Raw genomic sequence first — 15197 nt, forward strand, 5'->3', positions numbered from 1 at the left:
GAAAGGAGACCCGGGCGCCGCGCAGCTCAAACGCGTCCGCGGCGGTGGCGGCAGAGCACGAGCCGCGTCTTTCACGGGGGTTCGAGATCAGCGTCGCSCCTCGGCCGCCTGCCCCCGAGGGAAGGGCCGAATGTTCCCGATCTGCTGAGCTAGTGGGGGGAAAAAAAAAAGGGGGTCGGCGACGTCCTTGCGTCGCGGCTCCCGGCCGAGGCGGCCCCCGCTCATTTCCTTTCGGTGTCTTCTCTGCGTTCTCCCTTTCCTGAATGCTTTTTAATCTCCGTTGGACTGAGAGCTCGCAGGCGAGCGTGCTGCTCTCTTCCACGGCTTTCAGTGCCAGATGTACAGTGAGAGCGTTACATAGGCTGAAAAACACAAAGGTGACTGAATGGAAAAGCTTGCTTTTGCCCCAAGATTAGAAACAAATTCTGCCTTCAGATTGTGCTCTACGGAGTGGTGATTTTTGGTTTTTTCTTCTTCTGGAGGGTAGTTTTGGGTAATCTGTAGGTCTGTTTCTATATGTAATAAATTACTGGCAGCCTCTTTCTGCACTGATTAATGCCACTTGTCTCTGAGAAGGAAGCGGATCCTCTGCCAACCCATCTACGTTCAAAAGCTTGGGGAACCTTAAAAGCGAACCACAAGGTGTTTTATTTTTGCAACAGAACAGAACCGAATGAGATCAGCGACCGAATCTGTTTCTAGCCCAAGCCCAGGTGAGCTCTCGTGGAGACGGAGCCAGAAACGCAGCGGTTCGGCGYGAGAAGATCGCTTCCTGGCATTTATCCTTCTCCCAGCTCAGCAGAGCTGGGCGCGATTTCAAGCCGGCTCGCAGGGAGGGAGGGGAACGCGCTGCGGCGGTCGCGGCAGGGATTCGGCCCTGCCCGGGCCGCCCTCGTCCCGGCCGGCCGGGGCTCTCCAGGCGGGATGGGTTGGCCGCAGGTGTCGATGCTGCCGTGGTTTTATGGGCTTTAATTAAAGGAAAGTGGCTTTTGAGGGAGAGGGCGATGGCGCTCCGGGCTCTTCGGTTGCGTTGTGGGAGCAGTTTTGCACTCGGAAGATGACCTGTAAAACGCGTCATACGCGCCAAATCCCTGCGGCGCCGGCGTGCAGCCGGGGGCTCGGAAGCCCTGCGCGCCCCGCCGCCGTGGCCGCCCCAGCGCCCGCTCCCCTGCCCTCCCCGACGGGCCCGGCCCGGCCTCGCGGCACGTCCCCGCCGCGCGAAACGCCCGCTCCGTGCGGAGCCCCGGCGCCCCAGGACCTGCGGAGGCGCTGGGAGGCCCCCGAGCTTGCCCAGCGACGAAGCTCCCACGGAACAAACCGCTGAAGCTGTTAAATAAAAACGACTATAATCCAGAGCGATTAAGGACGCGGGTGGAGGTTGGCGCCGGGCCACGCGCGGGTCCGACGCCGGCAGGACGCCGACGGGGCTCCCCGGTGCTTCTCTCGCCTCCTTTTCCCCCGGTGCTGCGTGTGCAGAAACCCTCCGCGCGCTGCTGCCAGCGTGGGTGCTCCGCGCCTCCCTCCTCCTTCCGCTGAGCTGGGCGTTAATGAGCGGTATTTTTCATGCCCTCGGTTTTTGCCCTTGGGGTGGAAAAAGCATACGTAACGTCTTTAAAGACAATTCGATGAAATGAATGAACTAACGATTCAGACTTGGAATTTATAATAGGTYGTAATCAATCATAAAACAGAATTTTCTTCTGATCAACAAGTGTGCTAATTATTTTCTGTTCGGGATAAAAGCTTAATTACCATAGTATATTGAGGGTGGCTGTTGTTCTCGGTTTTTCTAAGAAAACCGGTTTATTCTGCAGCTCAAACAACCGGYATTTTGCAAGTAAAAAAACCTCGTGTTTCTGCAAGTGCAGCCGGAGCTTTGGCTGCCTCAGGTGGCTCCTCTCTCCGCGTTTCCTGCCTCTCACAGGTAACGAGGGCTCTGCAGCTCGCTTCCCCCTCCCTTCATTAACCCGGGATACTCCTGCAACTCCCGAGCTTTGCGCGGCGGCGGCGCAACCGGCGAGGCCGATGCTCAGAGSGACTTCGCTGTGAGCCGATGCGTATTAATGACGACTTGGTCCCTCTTCACCGTGGGCAGCTGTGGAGAGTGCCTCGCTGCTCCAGCCCTCTGCTCCGGCCACACTTGCCCACTTTCCACAGGGTTTCCGTGCAATCATGTGCTCAAGTGTGAATTTGGGCCAGGCTCCAGCGGTCTTTGGATGGAAAAGCCTAGGCAGCTTGGCTTGGCTYTTCAGTGTGACCCCCGTTCTCATTTATGTGTGGTCTGCAGAAAAGCTGGGCCAAGCTCTGCAGCCCTGATCATCAGCAAAAACACTAAGCCTCTCTCTTCCTCAATGCAGGGTGCTACAGGCTTGCAGACATTAAAATGGACRAGAAATGGGTGGGTAGCAGGGCACTGTTGCACTCCTGAGTAGGTAAATGTGAGCTTTTTTTCCTCTAATAGTCTGAAAAATCAAGCAAGGATGGCACTTTGGAGAATCAACRTGGTGAGCGGGTTATTTTTCTTCTGTTAAAATTAAACAAGGAATCAGAGAAGAAGGCAGGGCTGATAAAATAATACAAGTGCCAAACTTGGCACAAAGTGGCACTATGATGCCACAGATCTGTGTTGGCAGTGGGACTGGGACTGGTGATAAACCGCCTGGACCCATCACAGAGCATCAACTCTGAGAACCTCCCTAGATGTCTCCCCCAAAACTCAGGCTCCGCTGCTTTCACTCTGAGACAGAAATATGTCTGGCTCCTGATTCTTTCCAAAGGTCTTTGGCAGCCTCTSCTGTTGGCAGTTGACTGTTTCTGAAAAGGCAAGCAGTTGTTGCTAAAGCGATTTGGAGACGCAAGTGATGCTCAGGAGCCCTGGTGCTGTGGGAGGAGATCGGTGGCTGAGGTTGTTGCTGTGGCCSCTGGGCCTGGTTTTGTGCTAGCGTCTTGGCTTTGAACGGAGAGGCTGGTAGGCTTGCAGGCATGCTGTGGTCAGGTCTTCTTCCCAGCTCCCCCCACACTGGCAGACTTTAGAGGACAAACTGCAAGAAAACAGATACAGCTGCCCCATCTTGTTCCCACCTTCTACGCATGATAACCAGCCTTCATTGCAGCGTTGCTCCTGAAGTGTCCGCCCTGCACCTGAAAGACTTGCAGGGATTGTGCAGATTGGAGAAGACCCAAGCATACCCAGCAATACAGAAAGACGTAGCAGCTAGCGCTTCTTCAGAGGCTCGTTAAAGATTATCTGAGAGTCTGTCCCATATCCAAGAGCTCCTCAGTTCGTGGCAGCTCCTGAGTTTGAAAGAAGAGCTCCAGTTTCAGAGCAGCTGAGTTTTACAGAGATAGATGGATGATCTCTAACGTGAGGGTACCTAAGAGTTAATGTGAATTTCAATCAAGGAGATTTTAAAAAGGGCAGAGGGAAAACAGATTAGTCCTCCTCTTGCCTTATTCTATAAGATGAGGCAATGAGAGAATGTGATGAGATCAATGGAAAAATAAAAGGAAATGAGAAATCAAAGGAAACGTTGCTTTGCAAGTTATATCATATGGTGAATTGGGAAATGTTTCCTTTAGGGGATCAGATAGTCTCTTATATTTTTAACAGAGCTGGATAACTCATGACTGCAAAGATGAAACCTGTGGTAACAGCTGATTGCTTGCAGGGGTTTCAAAATGAAATGATCCACTTTAGGTACAAATGGTGGGAAGCTCCTGGAAAGAGGTGCTCTGCTCCCTTGTGGTGTTCAGAAGACATGCAGAGCCCAAGCATCAGCCAAGAATCTACTTCATACTGTGTCTGAGGTCTAGGTTATCAGCACTGAGCCCAGACGTACGGTAACTGCTGCTTCAGATGGTTGATGGTAGCACCTCATAAAGGTACAGCTGATGACTTCCTTCGCCAGTCCCATTTAACGAAAAACAYTGATGTGCAGCATTTCAGGTGCCCAAAAGCAATGCACAGAAAAGGATCACCATGTTTTTCTTTTAATATTTCTGTAACACTTCTGTATCACAGTCCTATTTCCCTGAAACGGATCTGTTCTGGGACTTGTTTGTCATGGGCCGTGGAATTTGGTGTCCCAACTGTCTCACCCTGAGAGAGATGTACTTGCCACGAGGCCCTCTCCCAGCAGTAGCTCTGGTCACCACGTCCCACTGGAGGCCAGATGCGGTTCTGTTTCTTCCTTTAAAACAGCTGGATGTGCCCACTGTGTAGCCTTGGGGCAGCGCCGGGCTGTGCGTGTGTCAGACGCTCTCACGACTGCTTCTGCAACCACCAAGTCTCTCCCCAGCTAGAATTTTCATGTGAAAGATCCTGGCCAGGAAGCTGAAAAAATAATCTTTATATTCTTGGATAARGGAGTGGTTGCCTTGTCCTTTTGGCACTGGCAGGCAGTGCTTAGTGATCGGTTCCAGCCAACACTGGCCTCCCGTGAGCRAAGACCTGGAGTTTTTGCAGCCACATGCTACTGCCAAAGCCACTTCCTTTCGGCGGGTGTGCAAACATCCAAGGCTTGTTCCTGCCAGGACACACAAGCCTCTGGTCTGAAGTCTTGGCGGCAGGCTGATCGCAGCCGTGTTGGTCTTTTTGATAGACATGGCAGCTTTGTGACGAAGGAGCTAATAAGAATATGTCATTTTAAATACCTGAATTCATATCGAGCTCTAATAATGAGCAATTAAAGCTGCAAAAGTGAAACTGTCCGGAAATGCAGAGAACAACATGAAAAATTTAACAGCTTTGCACTCTGTATCTAAAAGCGGTCGATGCCGGTAGAAAGGAGCCCTACCCCACACTCCACTTCCTRTGTCTGAATGCGTTTTATTTTCACTTTTTTTCCTCCTTGAAATATTCTGCTTTCTGTAACCGCGTTTTGTGCTTGGCTTTGGAAACGGCTGGTTTACTGAGCGCCCACCTTCCAGCTGCGCCCCAGGCCCCCGCTCCGCACAGCCCCCTCCATCGCGCTGAGAAAGTCAAGCGCATTATTCACTTGGATGGTCTATTTTTGCTGAGGAGAAGTTGAAATCATGAGTTGGTTCTTCAAAGATCTGTAGCTGTTCTTGGCGTTCCAGCACCACAGTAGATCAACAGAAAAACGTTGCCTGAGAAATGCAGTATGGATGTGAAAATTGAATTCTGAAATGCAAACTGCTCTTGAATGGCAAGAAGCAGTTTAAGTATGGAAATGCCAGTCCCCATAGCCTTAGATATATTTGTACATAAAACAATCTATTTTCCATGCAAATAGCTCCAAAGGAAAGTATTGTATAAGAGAACGCAAAGAAGGAAAAATAGATGATACATTTGCCTTTCCCAGGCTGCTGGCCTGTCTGATCTCCGTGGTCATGCTGGCTGTGTCCAAAGGGTTCTGCTGGGCAAGAACACAGTCAATAATTTGACTCATGTAGGACAAGACTGCCTTGTTTTAACTGAAGAAGCTTTTAAAATGATCTGATTTAAGCTGTGTAAACATTTCTCCCCTTCCTCTTCATCCTCATCTATACGCAGAAAAATTCCTAATTATGTTGGAAATATGAATGATCTATTTCTCAGAAATTTCCTTTTTATTTGTTTTCTGAACTCTGGGCCCAGTAGTATCAGGTGAGGATATAGCACACTATTAAAGTCACTTTTAAAGTCTCTTTTGTTAATTGTTCCCTGCACTTCTTGGCCCGCCTCTGTCCATTTGATATACTAATATTAGGGCATTTCCATTCCATCCCTTTATTTCTTTCCTGGTTCATAATTTAAAAGATATTTTGGAGTGGCCTGGAAAGTACTTTTTCCATGAAAAGTTTTTAATATATATATATATATTATTTAGGAGCTGGGGAAGAACTGCCCCCTCCTTTCCCRGGTGGATAGGAGATGCTTTGCCCTTTAATTGCATGTGCTTGTGGTTGTATGCRGGAACAGAGCCCCGACGCTCCCGCGGGGGCTGCTTGCAGCCCTTCCTAGGTGGAGCTGCCCCCACTGAAGAAGCTGAAACAGGGGAATTTCCTTCTGAAATTCCCTCCCGGCACCGGGAAGGGAACTCCAGAATTACTGTGAGCGCTCTCTGGATACGGGAGTGATTTTCTCCCCTCTCAGCCTTGTGCGTAATTCGATTCGGTGTCACACTTGGAGTCATGGAGATGGGAAGGTGGCTGATGAGAGCAGATGGGGGGAAAAAGGTGCTGTAATCKTTTTCTCGAGTGTCGAGCCATTATTTTAAGGCAAAATTTATGCCTCTGTCTGCACAAATCCATCTGGAGCTGAAGAATGACAGGACAAGTTGATCTTTAACGTTTTTTATCTTCTGTTTTTTGCTGCTAGGAGACAATTTCCAGGGCGAGGCAGCTGAATTTGGCGCGTAGTCTTTCTCTCGTGAATGCAACCAAGATACATAAATAATTCATATTTAATGAGTCCCTGTCACTGCCACTGTGAGGGGGAAAAAAGACTCCAAGAAACTGGTAGAGGCTTACAGTGGTCTTCAGCTTAATGCCCATTGCTTCTTTTTTTCTTTAGTCTCAAAGAGAAAAGAGCAGATGTTTTTGCGGTGTGTTGGATTGCTACAGTTCAGATCTGTGCATATCTGTACCGCGAAAAGTGAGAGCAGACTTGTAGATAAGCTTTAGTCTAAACACGTACCTCAGCCAGGAAATCAGTTCTGCATTACCTCAGCACCAATCCTGGTGGCAAGTTCTTAACTCAGCAGTGACCTGAGGTGTCTAACCCCTCCACTCTGCACAAGGAARTTCAGACGTGCTTTTTAATGTATTTTAACATGTGTGTGCTTCAGAAGCATCCTCCAGGTGTTTCAACTCTTGCTTTGTAGCTTCGGCCTTTTTTGAACGTTTCAGTATCCAAAACCCAACACGTGCGCTTGCGGCTACACCGGCTCGTGGTTAGCACAGAGCACACGGTATCACTTCTGGGCTAGGCAAAAAGGATCTGTTCAGATTCATTTCCTGTGTAGATATAAATATTCTCCACTCCAGCGTCACCGTGCCATGAGGAGTCTTGCCTGTTCGAATGTTGACAGAAGCCAACTAAGCCAGAAAAAAAAAGAGCAGAAGCAAAAATCAGCCCAACTGATTTGCACGGGGGAATTTGCTGGATACTGTATTGACGGGATGCTGCGTGTAACTTGGGGAATTGCGTTAGCAGTTTAAGCYGCATGCCAGATCTCAGGACTTGTAGGTCAGCTTGACTTTGTTAGTTGAAGATCTGCAGCAGAATTTTCTGGCTCTTTCCAGCATATAGTTTCAATGAACTTGTTGGCCAAATTCTGTGCCTTTTACCCCGATTTGTTCAAGATGCCTGCAATAAATCAGGCCTGCGTTTGACCTGTGAGTGAAAACTAACTTGACAAATCCCTCTCTGTACTCATTTTTGTCAAAACATTATTTATGAAAATGGGTGGGTTGCTGATAGTTAGGACTATTGTTGCCCAGGATCTTGTGGGTTTGATGTATGGTCAGCCTGAATCCATGGAAATGCCTTCTCTGGGCTGTTAGCTTCTCATGTTAAGACTTGTGTCATATGGTGAAGTACTTGATTTATTAAAAAATGCTTTATAACACAGTAAGACAGATGTCAGCTATGTTAAATACCTCCATAAATTGCGCCTCTCCTGAGCAGATCAAGCATGCAACTATTTGAGGCATGATGAAGGCATCCTGCACAGAGGCAGCATTATAGTAACTTGATAATATGAACTTTTTTAGTCCTGTTTCTTACGGAAATTAAGTTATGTGGTTGTGCTGTCCGTCCCCTCTCCCACAATACACCTGTAAACCTGCTGGCTGTTTCCAACCAAACTTCGTGCAGGCGTAATGTCTCCAAGACAAATCTCTTACCAATTGTGTGAAAATTGCTGTTTGCGTAGCGATGCCCTGGCCGAGGTGGCCGAACGCAGGGAGACGCGGTCGGATCTCAGCCGGTGGAGCCAGCGGCGCTTGGCCCCCAGGTCGGCTGCGGCCACGCTGGGCTCGGTGGTGGGGCCGGGTGTGGGAAAGGCAGAGGAGACGGTGCAGGGACAGARGGCACAAACTCGGGGGAAAATACCGTTTTTCCAAACGAGTTGTTTCACGTGGGTTTTGTTCGCTCTGTGGGTCAGTAGTGATCCGCCCAGCTGAAAAGCAATCYGCTGCCGTACGCTTCCACTTTGGCTTCCCCACTTGGTTTGCTTTTGTCATTAAGGTTAATTTAATGGCTTATGGAAGGATGAAAGGAATCCTCGTGGTTATGAAACGACAGGCCCGCTTGGCTTTGAAGTGATTTTGCAGCTTTGGGCTTTCTCGCGCGCCTGATCTCTGCTGCGGYGTGTGGGCTAGGTGCTGCGGGTGCTCCTGCAACCCACTGCACCCGGCAGCTGCCGCGAGCGGAGGAGGTGAGGAGCAGCCCTGGAACCCCTGCTCCCCGCTGCTCTGTTGTGCAGGCAGGTTTTTACCTCCGCGGGAACAGGAACGCAGCATCTGCACCAGACCCTCSCTGGTTTGGAGAGATGGGGGCAATTTGGCCGATTTTTGGTGTGTGTGTTGGTCGTCTTTCATTTGACAGCCCATGGTTGTCTTTTGGTACCAGTTTCCACCCTGCCAGACCTGTGCCTGGGTCCGCGGGCTGTCCTGTGCTGGGGGAACGGGCAGACCACAGCGTGTGGCCGCCCCGGGGCCGTGGCCTTACCATCTCCAGCTTGTGACGCAGCGTGGACATCGCTTGCTGGCTGCTTGTCTTCCCCTCCTTGTCTGCAGAATAGCASTGCTAACTAACTTCCAAAAATAGACGGAGGGTTAATAACTTAATGACCATACCACTTTAAAAATACGCAAGGAGCTAATTTTCATATGAATTAACATTAACTCTCCTTGTACTGGAGCATGTATACCTTTGTTTTTGCATGAGCTTGACTCACAGTGCTSTAATAAAGATATGCAGATAACCCGGCTCCTTTCCAGCCACCACACCTGGGTTTCCTTCCCTGGGGGAAACACGGAGCATGGGGACATGCAGGCAAGGACGTGACGGTGCCCCGTCCTGGGGGTGCCCAGTGCTCCTCTATGGGCTTACACGACAAAACCAAGGGACCAGTTCCTTTAAAAAAACAAAAAAACCCAAACAACCGCCCCCCCACTGTGGATTATTAAGGCTCGATATCATTTAAACAGGGTGAGATTTGCATAATCAATGCATTAGCCCTAAGAAACATCCTTTTCCTCTCTGGGCACGCTGGAATTGCRCGCGGTTTGAATCTGCGCTGGCACAAAATCCGCCCCAGAGATGTGAGGCTGCTGCGGCTCTCGCTCGCCGGGGCTCCGGGCAAGGCACGGAGCCGGGGGGAAACGCGACGAGGGACACGAGGGAAAATGGTAATTCTGGGGCCTGGTGAGTGCTGACAGGAACAATTTATATCTCCCTATTGCAGGTTGTATAAAACTGGCCCCATGCCTCTATTTTTGCGTCTCTAACGCAACCTCATCTGGCGTTTGCATTTTGTCCCGCTGCCAAACGTTATGTAAACTATTGTAGTGCTTTATTCCCATTAATCACCAAAGGCCTTTCTTGTTTTGCATTGTGCTTCCTTATAGACTATAATCTCCTTATCATTCACACGTAATCTTGTTACGACTTTAAACCTATTTGCATGATTCACTTGTCAGCCAATAAATCTGAGCAGGACCAAGTAGTGAGGAATGTGAATTTGCCGCTTCCTGGTGTTGGTTTCCCCTGCACCGTCTCATGCTGCGTCGCTAAGGCAGCTTYGAAACTATTTTGCGGTGATGTTTAAAGCAACCAAACCTCATCCTAGTTGCCCCCCATTAACCTATTTTAACTTTTGTTCTCCAGGCAGGATTACTACTTGTTTTCACCTTGGTGTTTCCTGTACAGAGACCATCCTTTCACGAACTATCCAACACGTGGTAGAAGACTCGGCCTCTAAAATGCTCTTTCCTTGGTGGGCATGGGCAGAGCCTTCTGCAGGGAAGCTGAACTCCGGATTTGCATTTCTGAACTTTCTCACTTTGTTTTGCCTCRAAATATGTATGCTGCATTTCAGGCTGAAGGAAGAGTTTTAGGAGAAAGTTGATTCTTCTATGATCAAAAAAAATCCAGATTAAGTGCTGCTCTCTATAGCGTTGCTCAGCATGTTCGTGCTAAGGGAACCAGCAGTAGGACAGTCGAAGCAGGACTGTTCAAGTACAACCGTTTTCTGTGGGTTTTAGGTGAGATGAGAGCTAAGATTTAAGCCACTATTCAAGTTCTTTGCAGCAGTTTTGAAATATGAACCCATAAGTCCCCAATTATCTATATGCACAGCTAAGCACGTTCCTCTGTTTGTTTTGTTGAATGTTAAGAGGATCAATTTTGCCGAGGTTGGCTTCCTCCCCCCCATCCCCCGTAGAATTTAATTCAACCATGCTACTTAGTCTTTCTGTTTGTATTTCCTCATTTAGATGCTTGTGCAAGGAAATGCTGGGAGCAATCAGAAAAATACTGGAAGCTGAATAAATGTTCTCTAATCTGTTTTCAAGCCCAGCCTGAAATGTTGTTAGTTCTTTTGGCTTTGTTTGGATCAATTTCTTAAGAAGCTGAAGATGAGGAAATCTAAATATTATTTTAGTAAAATGTAATGTCTGCAGGGGCTGAGCCAAATGTATCATGATTTCCTTTTCTTCTGCGCCTGCACAGGTTTCTGGGGTAGTTAAAACCCTCCTGTAAGAGGGAGGGTGCCGGGGCCAGACAGCCATGAGCGCTGGCCGTGGGGCGCCCCGTGGCAGCGGTGCGAGAGGGGAGCCTTCAGCCTCTCCTCCTTGGGATGCTCTTCGGCGAGTGGTTGGGTAAAGCAATATACTGTACGTAGTTSCTGCCTTATTACCTACTACGATGTCAAATTGAATCTCAATTCATGGGGGGAATATCATTATCCTTTTTAACCAGAGTAATTTCACTGCAATCTAGTGTCTAATACCTTTGTCCGATGAGGAGATGCTGATGTGGAAATGCAATATTTTGGGGACAATCCTGTTCCCCTGAGTAGGGGAGAAATCAGGGTTGTGCTGCAGGGCTCTCCAGCRCTGTAGCCTTCCTCTTCGCTGAATATGCAAACAGCAGATCTCTTCAGCTTGACTCTTCCCTGCAACGACTGACTCCGCACCGGCCTGTTCGGTCAGCTACCACCCCGGAGCCGACCTGGAGCTGGGCTGCCCCGAGTCAAGCCAGGACTTTGCTGGAGACATGCCCCAACCCAAACCGCCAGAGCAGCCCGGGAAGTTGAGGTGGAGAACCAAGGCTGTGAAAAGACTCAAGATKGGAGATCTTGCAACTCATCTTTCAGCAAGAAACTCCTGTTTCTTGCTACGATTCCCATTCAGGTTATGGGAAACACTGGAGAGGGCATGATAATGGTTGATTGCTCAGTGGTGTTACATGAGTTTTATCCTGGAGCGATACAGTGTATTTAGAGGTGTTTGCTGTTYAAACTGCTTCTGTTGCACATTGTGGACTTTGCCCGTGGCTTGAAGCAGAGTGGAGGAAAAAGAGGTATTGCTTGGAGACAACAGGCAATAAGCGGTGTGTCCTGCTAGCTGGTATGGTGCACAGTACAGTGTATTTCTCGTGCCTGAGCTATACCTTAAAAAAAGAAAAAAGTCCTCCTAGTCAAAGAATTTAGAATTAATAAGCAAATATTTAATAAGCAAGGAAGAAATACAACCGTAAGGGTTTGGCTGCTGGAGGAACCCATAAATAAGAGCGAACTGGCTAGCTTGCTGTGAGTAATAGACAACTGGCCAGCTCCTGCTCCCAGCTTCTTTGGTATCGATCCAGAATAACTGCGCTGATTCTAATAGAGTAACTCCRCTGGTGTCACCGGGAGTGCAATTTGGCTCCGTGTGTCTTATGCCTGAGGAAAACCAGCCTGTGAGATGCGGTGGGTCCTTCCCCCCYCTCTCTCTAAGCGCAGTTGATTGCAGCATCTGGTTGTAAGTGTGAGATTAATTCCTTGTGGGCTTTAGTACTGGTGGTAGGAAAAAGACTGTATTTTGTGAAGTTTCCATAAGTGACACCTGCACTTCAACAGCTGAAGTGTCCCGAGGCAATTTATTTCTCATTATTTGAGGGGTGTTTTTTAACCCTTTCCACAAGGATGGCTACTGTGGCCTTTGCGCGGTGGCGGCGTTTGGGATTTGGGGCTGGACTTACCTGTGGACGAGCTTTCCAGCAGGGCAAGTGCGGGCTGAATTTACAGCACTTTTCCTTCCTTCACCTGCAGCGTCTTGGGGTGAGATTCGACTGCCCCTTAGCTGGAAGTTAAACATCTGAGTCCTTCAGGTGCTCTTTTCACCCCAGCCTCCAGGTAGGTACCATAAAAGCTGAAATCCCTTCGGTATCAAACCTGCCTTTACTCCTACCTTTACTCTTACCTCAACTGCAGGTACCTGCTCGTTCAAGTACAACTGCACCCTTGGGGTGAAGGTCTGGTCTTAGGTTCCTTRTAGATCCAAAGCTCCCACTCAATAACCTGAGGTGGAAGGTGGCCACTTGGTGTGTAAATGGGTCAAAATCTCAAGGGCTTACGTCACTTTGTGAAAAGAAAAACTGGATTTAGGAAGAAGATATTTTTACAATTGCAATGAATCTGCCAAAAAAGATACATTTCCCCGGGCTTTAAGCTATTAGGAAGGAAATTGGAATGAAATCTTTTTGCTGAAATTAGAATAGCAAAGCCTGGAAACATGAGGCAACTTGTCTCTTGCAACRGTTATATCCAGAGCAACAGTAATAAGTCTCAGCTTATGCAAACAGTGGATTTTTCTTGGTTCTTTTTCTGTTTCCATAGTTTTTGATAGAAAAGGGAGTTTATGCATAACATTGACATTGTTAGTTTTCTTCCAGCTGCTTGCTATTTAGGAGAGTGCATGTGTCGTATTTGTCTTGTACTCTTTAAATAACCAGGATTTTATTAATATCTCCTTATAACCTCTCTAAACATAGTGCTATTTTGGGAGGAAAACGACAATTTTGCTTAAGAAAACACGGGCTGCTGTATGAAATGTGAAAGGAAAGAAAGCGAGTGATAAGAAGTAGAGCTGTTTAGGACACTTCTGGGTAATTTTCTAAAGGAAAACGTTCCTTTGCAGAATCAGCCTTCGCAGTGGGCAGGCCCTTCTCAAATCTCTTTCTGCACACAGAAGGAAGCAACATGGTAAAGGTCTTCTAAGAAAGAGGAAGGGAGGGGGGAAGCAGGAAAAAAAATCACCTTCAGTCCTCCTAAAACTGTATTGTTTCAGAAGACCTTCATGTTAAATCTTTTTTATTCGTATTTCACTTTGTGTCCCAGTGTAGGATGAACATTTTTTTCAAGGTTATACATTTATTTTTATGGGGAAGGTTTTCCAYGTTCATATGTCAAAATAAATGAGATGCATAATTATTTCCTATTTTTAATAATATGYCTATATGGTAACAGGGCATATTATTATATCTAGCTAAACACTTGAACATCTGTACCACTTTCAGCATCCAAGTGAACTAAAACCATTTCTGAGCATAAAGCCTCATGAAATGCACATATGGGTATGTGCTAATTTTGGCCTAAGCCAAGTGCGTTTTCGGTTCACACCTAAATGGCCAACTTGGCGTTTGGAAATAGCAGGTTCGTCTTTGCCCGCTGGAGTCGCTTTGGTGATTCCAAGTCAGTAATACAGCGGGAATGAGAGCGGAAAAAGCCTTTTGAAGGGGAAAAGGCTGCACGCGTCGGGTGGTGGGAAAGCAATCTGCGCGAGGTTTGGCCTCGCCTCGCCCCYGGGGATCTTCCCGCGGGGAACTGGGCTGTTGGCCAGGGCCAGTTTGGCCGCTCCAGGCGCGTGACGGGTTTGCAGACCCCGGCGGGTGCCGTGGGAGCTGCCGCGATTTTGCACTTAGCGTCAGAGTCCCCAAGGTGATAAAACGGAAACGTTTCTAGGGAGAGTAACAGGGACATCGAGACAACGGATGCAACAGGAAGGTTATTGTCCAATTTTGGATGTTTTAGGTTTTCTTTTCCCCGTTGATTTCTGAACAGATTTCCAGGGAAACTTATCGGCATTGCTGAAGGTGGTACTATGATTCATAACTCATTCATGTTTTCCGGCTGAAAACAGTTTGATCCATTTAAGTCCCCTTAAAATTAATTGGCATGTTGAACAGTTTCCAGCATATATAAAAAAAATTTTTTTACACCTATTCCATAGTTTCCTGCTGAAAAGTTGTTTTGTTTTTTAATTTTTCTGATGATTCTCCCCAGCCTCCATTCGGGGAAATCGTTTGCTTTTGCTGCGCTGAGCTTGGCACCCGTTTGGGCTGGCGGCAAGGGACTCGCGGGCGCCGATAGCGGCACTGATTTGCCTCGCAATGCGTTTGGGTCCAATAACGCGACGTGATGCGATTAGGTCTTGCCCGAAACAGCAGCTGAGCCTGGGCTGCGCTGTGGCTGCACGGCACGTTGCAGTGGGATCCAGCCCACTACAACCTCTCCTCTTAGAGCACACCAGCATTTATACGTGGCAACCAAGCTGCTTCCTCGTAGCATATAGATTTTCTTTCTTTTCTTGCTGCTACCCTGATTGCAAAATATTTTAAAGTTTTTTTTAATATTTGTCATAATATATTGCTTGGTATTTTCATTGTTGAAATATGATGTGTGCACAAAATTATAAGCGTATGATGTCCTTTTGCTTGTGGCTGTGGGGTCTCTGCTGGCTTGGAGGTGTGCTTAAGAGTGTGGTAATTTATGGGCGCATTTCTTATGTCAAAGATCGCCGCAAATCTCTTCCCAGAGAAAAACGAATCACGGGATAGGGCACGCCAGCTTTCAGTCCTGACTGCTGAGTTCTGATCACCTGAAGCTGGTCTTGATTTATGTATTTCTCATATGAGTGTGGCGCAAATAAYATGATTTTTGTAAGCTGCATATAATAAATTGCATCCATACAAAAATGATATTTCAAACCCAAATTACACATTAATTAGCTGTTGGAGACATTTGCTTTCATATTGCTACTTAGTTGCCTGGACCTTTGTAGACTCATCTTTGAGTGTAGAGCTAGAGTAAAACACTTGGTGTGGAGGATTTCTCTCTTACACATTAACCTTTGAATTTCATTTCCCGTTTCCCTCAAATACCCTCTAACATGGAGGTTATTTGCAGACTCRACTTTGTTGTGAC

Source organism: Rhea americana, unplaced genomic scaffold (genome assembly GCF_003343005.1).
Source record: "Rhea americana isolate MKP2758 unplaced genomic scaffold, rheAme1 scaffold_37, whole genome shotgun sequence".
NCBI classification, from domain to species: Eukaryota; Metazoa; Chordata; class Aves; order Rheiformes; family Rheidae; genus Rhea; species Rhea americana.